General features: G+C 31.3%; 1 protein-coding gene across 1 annotated transcript in view; it reads right to left on the bottom strand.

Moving 5' to 3' along the window:
• Window positions 1-8542, bottom strand: part of LOC132941731 (uncharacterized) — a 34835-nt gene extending 26293 nt beyond the window's left edge. The window contains exon 1 of the mRNA XM_061009879.1: window positions 8283-8542. The gene's annotated coding sequence lies outside the window, so the exon portion shown is untranslated. The remainder of the gene's footprint in view (window positions 1-8282) is intronic.

An 8542-nucleotide genomic window follows, 5' to 3' on the forward strand; every position in this document is an offset into this window, starting at 1 on the left:
CCTATAGTTATAAATTATAATGATATATTATTCGGGCTATAATGCAATAAATAATTCGAGTAAACTTCACAATAGGTAGGCAACACAATGTACGTGCGTATATTGAATAGTATAGTACCTACCCGTACGATAATATTATAACATCGTCTGACTTAAAATATTCATCAACATTCAAAACATTAACTCTTACAATTATTTGACTATACCTAGGTACTTACCCACTTATTTTTATTATCTACACTCAATAAATGAATACTTTTTTCTATTAATTCATTGTAATTTTATAAAAATAGATCTACATCTATATAATAAATATTATAAGTTGAATACAACTTTTAAATACCTATGATGACATCGTGATTCATGGTACCTTAAGATAAGATTTTCTTCGACTATCTTCGATTTGAAGCTAAAAACAAATTAATATGTAAATAATATACAACATACTAATATTATACGGTTTTAATATTGCCGATCAGCCAAATTTAAACTTTTAATCATATTAAGTTATTTTCTCTAAATTATTATGATTTTTTTTTCTTCGACTTGGTTTGGAATCCCTGCTGCAGAACGCAGACGTACAGCGCTAAATCTCAAGTTCTTAAATAAATATGTATTAGGTATCTGGTATACCCGATTTACCCATCCCCCTGTCTTAAATTACTTTTAGAGTTCCTCAGCGATCTGTTAGATATCGTGTTACATTTATCACTCCACTACAGACCATATAGCAAATATGAGCGTAATGCCCGTTGCCAACGTCGATCTTTCCTTCGCCTTTTAAATTTTACTGTAAAATTGCACTCTCCATACGTATATTAATATATATTGCTATAGTAAACTATTATCTAAATATTGTTATATATTGAACAAATAAATTGGTACTCTAGCTTTGTACAATAATATTATTGCAATATCTGCGGCACACTGCATACCATCGAGAGGCCCCCCAGATAGCGAAAAAGGAGTTATTTATGCACGAAACATACGTGGCGTTTTTTTATATTTGGTCCAGCGATCATTATTATATATATATATATAAATTTATGTATATTGTTTACGGTTATACATGTATTATATAGGGTGCATGTAGTCGAGTTGACGAATTTACACCGAAATTATGCATTTAAATAGTCACACCTTCCATACACACCCTGTATACGTATAGATAATTATAATATATATGTAGTTATTGTTGTGACCGAATCGAAAACGTTGTTATACCGTGTTATCCTGCACCAAACGGATGTACGGATCACCGCGCTTATGCGCAGACACCTTATTTACATTATATATTATTATGTCCGTTTCGAAAACAACTACTGCGCGATAGAGATGAAAGAATAATGTTATGCCCACGGTCCTATGCGCACGTAATGATTTACGAAAAAATTCAATAACTGTCATTGTACTTAATTATTATGATTGTTATTGTTGTAGTTGTATGATAGGGTAAAGGCGCATTAGCAGCCCGAAAAGTATAGCTAGATAGGTATATAGCATGTAAACGGAACATTTTAAACGACTTCGTGTCCATATCGCAGCCGAGCCACACACGTTATCATTATATAAAATAAATTGGCGATCGTGACGCGGTCGTTACACCGCATGGAATTTTATTTGTGTAGGGCTGGGATTTTGAAGTACTGAAAAAACGTCTATACAATTTTCTAAACGGATTGAAGAAAAATTGTTTTATATTTTATGCGCCAAAATATTTTTTCATAATATACTCTCATAGGTAAAAAAAAATGATCCAATGAATCACCTAATTGAACTCGTTGGTTCCTAAAAAACAATATTTTACAGGAGAAGCAAAATCCGATACAATTCTAGATCTAATCATTACAGAGAGGTACTGTATAGGTTCAGGCCCAATTAGCCGACTTCTCGTTTCGCCGATGTGTTAACTAGTACCTATACGTTAATAATGGAAAAACTTCCAATTCACCGACAGATCATAGTTTCAAAAAATAAAAAATATTTTTTTATTTAGAAATTTAGAATAATATTACAATCTACAGACGAAATGTTGATATAACTGCACTAGTAGATAAAAAAAAAACCACTTAGGTAAGCACTAGGTTGTTCTCCTAGGTCATCAAACTTCTATATGCATTTAAAAATTGATTTTCTCTATTTATATCTAGACTTATACCAAATATCGTGCTGAATCGGTCGATACAAATTATTAAATATGTAAACTGTGGAAATGTTGGAAAAAATATATTTAATTTTAGCATCCTCAATCGTGTATTACTCAAAATTCCGTTCTCAAACGTATTTTACCGATTTCTAAGTTGCTTAAAAAAAAGCATTACAGTTTTAAAAGATCAAAGTTTTTTAAATGCATACCAGCTTATATAGTCTATTGATCATATAGGTACTTAAATAAAATATACAAATATAATAAACTATATTGTACGCGATTGGTCAATGACCGAACGATGGGACCTTTGACACATAATATAGCGTAGGTATTATTATTATTTTGCATCACGATGGCGTGTGTCCGGTATTACAATATATAGGTAGGTAACTACATACGCGTGTCTATATATATATACTTCCGATACAATATGTGTTTTTAAAACTAAAACTAATCGGGTAGCTGCTACACGAGAGTACATTATGATGATATTATTATTATTATTATTATTATAATTGGTACATCGCGCGTATTATTGTCGTCGAGGTACATCGAAAAAAGACCTTGATCACGCGTAAGCCAACCCCCCACCGACCGGTCAAATGCTCATAATTATGATTATATTCCGTCTACATCACAGGCTAACTTTATGCACGGTCGTTGCTATATCATATTATTATGTTATTGCACACGCGTTTAACCGGACTACCGGCAAGTTCGTATTGTTTCATTGTTATTCCGACGTCATTATTATCATCATTGCTATAATATAAGGGTTAATGTGACCGGATTTGGAGGACCACGGATGTGTTTAATAGAAAAATATATCATTGATAAATAAATAAAACCGACGAGATTTTGGGTTAAAAATTCGAGTCAAATTCCAATTCGACCTACGCGGATGGTCATTGTCGCGTATATTTTATTGTATATTTCTAGGACATATAAATGTAGGGTGTCCTTTATTAGTAATCAAAATCAAATATTTTACGGCTCACCCCGAATAAATCTGTTAATACTTAATAGTCCATGTTCAATGTTCATGCTGGAAGAATCACGGGGATTTTATCTGAACAAAATTCAGTCCAATCGGACAAAGCAAACAAATGCCGATAACTACAACTATATTGTTTAACGAAAATTTTTATATTATTGCAATTGTGTGAAAACAAATTAGACAAATTGCAACTATTTAGTAGAAAAATGATAATTTTAACAACATTTCCTACAAAGGAGGGATGGAACTTTACTTTTTATATGATATTACATATTACTGTATATACTAACTAAATTGTTATTGGACTTTAAGTAGTCCGTATGAATCAAAAAAATAAATGTTCAAAGGTATTTTTTTATCCACACAACCAGAAATTGTGTTAAATTAAAATTTGTGTTAACTGTAAAATAAACTATTTCAATAATAAAATATATTTTTAATTTTTCATATACTTAAGACGTAATTGTAAAGATATAAAAAATGTCTTAAAATAATGAAAAAGATGAATTCGAAAAATACCTATGTAACACGAACATTCAAATATTCAACGTGGGGCGATGGTGGAATATTCGACGGAAAATATAAATAATAAATTCCAAACATGAACGCGCGTTGACAGCTAATAGAAATATCATACTACGACACATAATAATCGGACTCATCCCCTAAAATATATTGTTGAATGGATTTTTATCAATTTTGATTGATTGTTTTGTCACAAAAATCAAAATATTATAATATAACCACTGGTTTATCCGATCATCTTTTGCTATTTACTAATAGTTCGGTTTAGTAAGAATGCTATAAGAAACCTATTGTTTTAATCATAATATAGTTTGCACAAGTACGTCACCGGAATAATATTTTACTTTGAGCTGTAATGTTATTTATTTTTGGAACATAAATATTGGAAAACTGCCTGGAAGTCACTGAAAAGTAAATGTATGATAGGGAGTCATTTTTTTTTTATTAATAGAGTAAGAGTCGTGTATTTTTTTTGAAATGTAAGATCCCCCTGTTATAATGGGTTTTAGCCTAACATTTGAGTTTAAAACATTTTTTTTTTACTTTTATGAAGGGACCATTATAAAGAATATTTAATTGAAAATAGGCAGTAAGGTTGTGTAGAGTTTGTATAAATATCTAATTGTGTATACATTTTGCGTAGGTTGGTCGTATACCTTAATGAGTTAGTTTATAAAATTAAAGAACAATATTAATTTTAGACATGCAACAGTCGGAGAAAAAGCTTTCGAGACTGCGATTTAATGCTGCACTATAATACTACATAAATAAAAGTGTAATATAAGTTGAGAAACATATTGACAGAGCTTAAACCTATACAGGAACATATTAGGTATACTACCGTTGGTAAACAAAAAAAAATAATTACTTTTGGTGAATGTAACCAGGTATATTAAAATACAATGCTGTATTGCTATATCACTAATAGGTAGAAGTTTTTTTTTAAAATTTTAAACGGTTTAGAAAAACCATAAAGGTCACAAATTAATACATTTGGTGGGCCACATACTTATACATTAGGGAATTCGGAAAGTTTTGGGGAGCTATAAATAAAATATTTAATGTAAATAATATTTGTCCAAAATAAAAAATCATAAAATCAAATGAAAATGAATGAAAACCCAACAAATAAAAATAATAATTAAAAAATCAATTTCTTGTTTGTGGGCCAAACAAAAAAATTTCGTACATGGGAACCCGGGTTCAGAGTTCCCTCCAGCCTTCGACAGCAATGTCTGCATTATAATCACAAAACAAAAAATGTAGTACCTCACGCCTTAACTATGCATATCATTACACATAATCATTGTCATATAGATACATTAAACGCTTCTTCTCTCAAGTTCCCTCCTCCAAAAAATACAATTAGTTTGGTGATAAATTTCAAGTTGGTACCTAAGTATAATTTTTAGTTTTTGCACGTGCAATACAATAACATTTTTAAAACCTGAATATTTTCCTTACGATTGGGTGTAAAACGAAATCAATGATAGAAATTTGTATTGCTAAACTGAGACCGATTGGGCTGAAAATAGAGTCTATATATTCCCAAAACAGGCCAAAATAGGAGCCAATAGTTAATTAATCATTTTAAAAATAACAACAAATACTCATTGCAATATTAAACGTTTTAAAATTCCAAATGTCATAGATTATTAATTAGTGATAAACAGTTGGGTTATCCTTAAAATAAATTTACGTAAGAATATTACATTCTTCAAAACAAGTAGTACAATTAATTATGATTAGAATTTACAACGATATTATATAACGAGTAATGCTTCCGTCGAATAAAGCAAGTAGAAACTTAGGATTTGGATAAGTACCATATATTTTATCTTTCACTATAGGTAATCACATCGAATCCATTACTTGTAAAGTTTTACGTACTTCAGGTTGTAATCCGTCGTAATGCATAGGACTTTAACCATGCCGTCTAGCCTTACATATCTCGTTATTAAGATCGATTCTCCTTAACTCAGATGGACGTACAACGAATTGAAATTGTTCAAAACGGAATTTTTTTCTATTGTTGGTTATGTTTTAAAGATAAGCCACCCTCATCATGACTACACACTGCAGGTTTTGGAAATTTTGAACTTAGCTAATCTATAGAAGAAAAGTGTTTAGACATAATATTTAATAATAATTTTAAAGTCCTATAGGTAAGATTGATGGTATGGTATCGTTTACTAAATATGGTCATATTTTATGTACCTAGGATTGCGTCCCGAAATAGACACACATTTGAAATCAGCACTCGTTAAACTAATTAGTTACTTATCTTCTTAATTTGTAACGAATCAATGCGTTCAACGGTCCTTAGGGCCATACAAATTTACAAATATAATAAAACGTTAATCGATTAATAATAATTACTAGGTAGGTATTATTTCCAAATCATTTTAGCTCCCACTTCTTTCAAACCTACATAATTGTCTATAGAGTCTAATGCTTCCATCGCCACCATCGTCGGGTTTTCAAATATATTTTTGGAAAATATAAAATTGTTAGGCAGCACGGCGCCACTGTAAAGACTACGCCGCGTACACTTTGGGAACCGCTAGCATATAGAACAATATATTGTCCTTGGTACACAAAGTTAAATAACTCAACAAAAAAACAACTTATTCAAACTTCGATTTAGACACAATATAATATACACATTTTCAATAAAACAGACGACTGACCCTCCTTAAACCCGCCTTTGAACACGCATATGATAAGGAATAGCGTGGATATCGAATAAATATACATTGTGGTGTGTTATGAAAAATACGGGTCAAGATATGAATGATAAATGAGTGGATTAATATTGAATCGTTTTTCTGTTTCGATGGTCATGCTCTACATCGTATATTATAGTCGTTTTGGATGCGGTGTATAATATTATACACTTTTCTCTTATATACCTACATAATAATATTATTGTAGCTAGCTTAGTATAGTAGCATTTATACCGGGTGTATCACCAAGAGCAGATTTATTGATTTAGTGGCATAAAATCATCACATTTGTGAGGTACATCCTGCGTAATAATTATGATAAAATGGGGTTTTGATTGAATATTACAAATTAAATCGTTTTGTGTATAATTTAACTAAGGATGATAAAAAAACACAAAACTTAATTCTCCAAAAAACTTGATTTTAGTATATAGTCCTCGCTTTTACCAGTATAAGAGTAGAATTATATCTATATATAGACGTAAACCAGCAGCAGTTGGGGCGGTATAGCGTTTGTATGCTTTTTTCCCCTGGTCGATAATAAAAAAAAAATGTCTGCGCAAAAGCCGAAGATAACATTTTTTTTATAACAGTATTGTGAATTCACGATATTGAATTTTTCACCTCCCTATAACACAGTTGGCGGAACGTTGAGGGGGGGGGGGGAAGGTTGGTCCGCTCAACAAACTGAGTAATAGAGAAGCACTCCAGCTGTGTGCTTACTTATAATTATTTATTATTCATTTTATCTGCTAGAGAATCACACAGCTTTTATAGTATCGTCGAAATGAATTACGAATTTATAAAGCAAGAACGTTACAATGACTGCAGGACTTCAGAAAATGGTGACCATTGTAGCAATAAAAACTTCGTCCAAGTATAGCGTTCATTTGGTTCGTTTAGGACTTTAGTCGATATCTGGTGCTTTGCCACGATGGCATCGCCCCATCCGCGATATAAGAATATTATAATATTTTCGTGTGCAAGATACATATATTGTATTATATTTGCATAGAAGTCATCGATTATCGAACTCACGTTGACGTCATAGGGCCCCGGTTATAGGTACATAATAATATTATATAGGACAATATTCTGTTAAGAAACTATAAGTTTCTATGTTGACTTGTAAAGCTAAATTTAATTTGTGCGTTCTTTTGCACATTGTTTGAGTTAAAAACGTATGAATCGCATATTTCATCATATGTAGGTACATTAAAGAAAACGTTTAAAACAATGAGAGGTTTTAATTAGTTCAAAAAGACATTTTGAAAATTGAATATCAAATTATAACGTTATGCTGAAAGTTGAAACTCATTTCAAAATTAAAATATTTTTATATTGTAAAAGTTGTTTATACAGTTATTCAGCTTAGACAATGCAATTAATTTCGAATTTTACCGTTTCTATAATAGTTTAATCATTATAATAATATTATGTCAATTACATTTCTTTCAAATTAATCGATAATAGTAAACAAATATCTGGATGTATAAGTTTTTTAAATTTATACATTACCTACTCAACATTCGTCTCAACTCTGTTTTCTCAAAACGTAACGTGAAAATAAAATACGATTTTCATAAGTAACAATTCATTTTTTAGGATTTTCACTGTGGTATCTATAACATGCTGGTGGTAGGTACTTGTGTACAGCTTCAGTTCACTGGTCTAAAGGGCACACAATAGGCGTATCGCATAATAATATGGTTGGTAAGTAATAATAATAATATGATTCATCCCGCAATGACTTATATTCTATTTCGTTTTGTGCGTGCGTGCTCACGTTGACTGTGGACAAAATAATGGCATTGTACTGCCGTGCCTCGGGTGTGGATAATATTATCCGTTTGTGTATAAGTTTTTATGATGCGTATATACTTACGATTATTTCGTATTTGTCGAGTAATTTATTGTGTACCGACGTGAAAAAAAGAGTTTCGGTTAGGTTAGGTGGTCATACGGGAACGGGTGGACAATAATGTGAATCTATGTAAAACGATATATCGGTCGTATATTAGACTATGGACTGTATAGACTACAACAGTCGTGCTATAATATCCTGGCGACTTGTTGTGGCGGTTGCTGATCGCGCGGGCACCAAACTGAAACTAGCTGCTGCCTCGAGTGTTCGTCCGAGCACGC

This window comes from Metopolophium dirhodum, chromosome 3 (assembly GCF_019925205.1).
Source record: "Metopolophium dirhodum isolate CAU chromosome 3, ASM1992520v1, whole genome shotgun sequence".
Classification (NCBI taxonomy): domain Eukaryota; kingdom Metazoa; phylum Arthropoda; class Insecta; order Hemiptera; family Aphididae; genus Metopolophium; species Metopolophium dirhodum.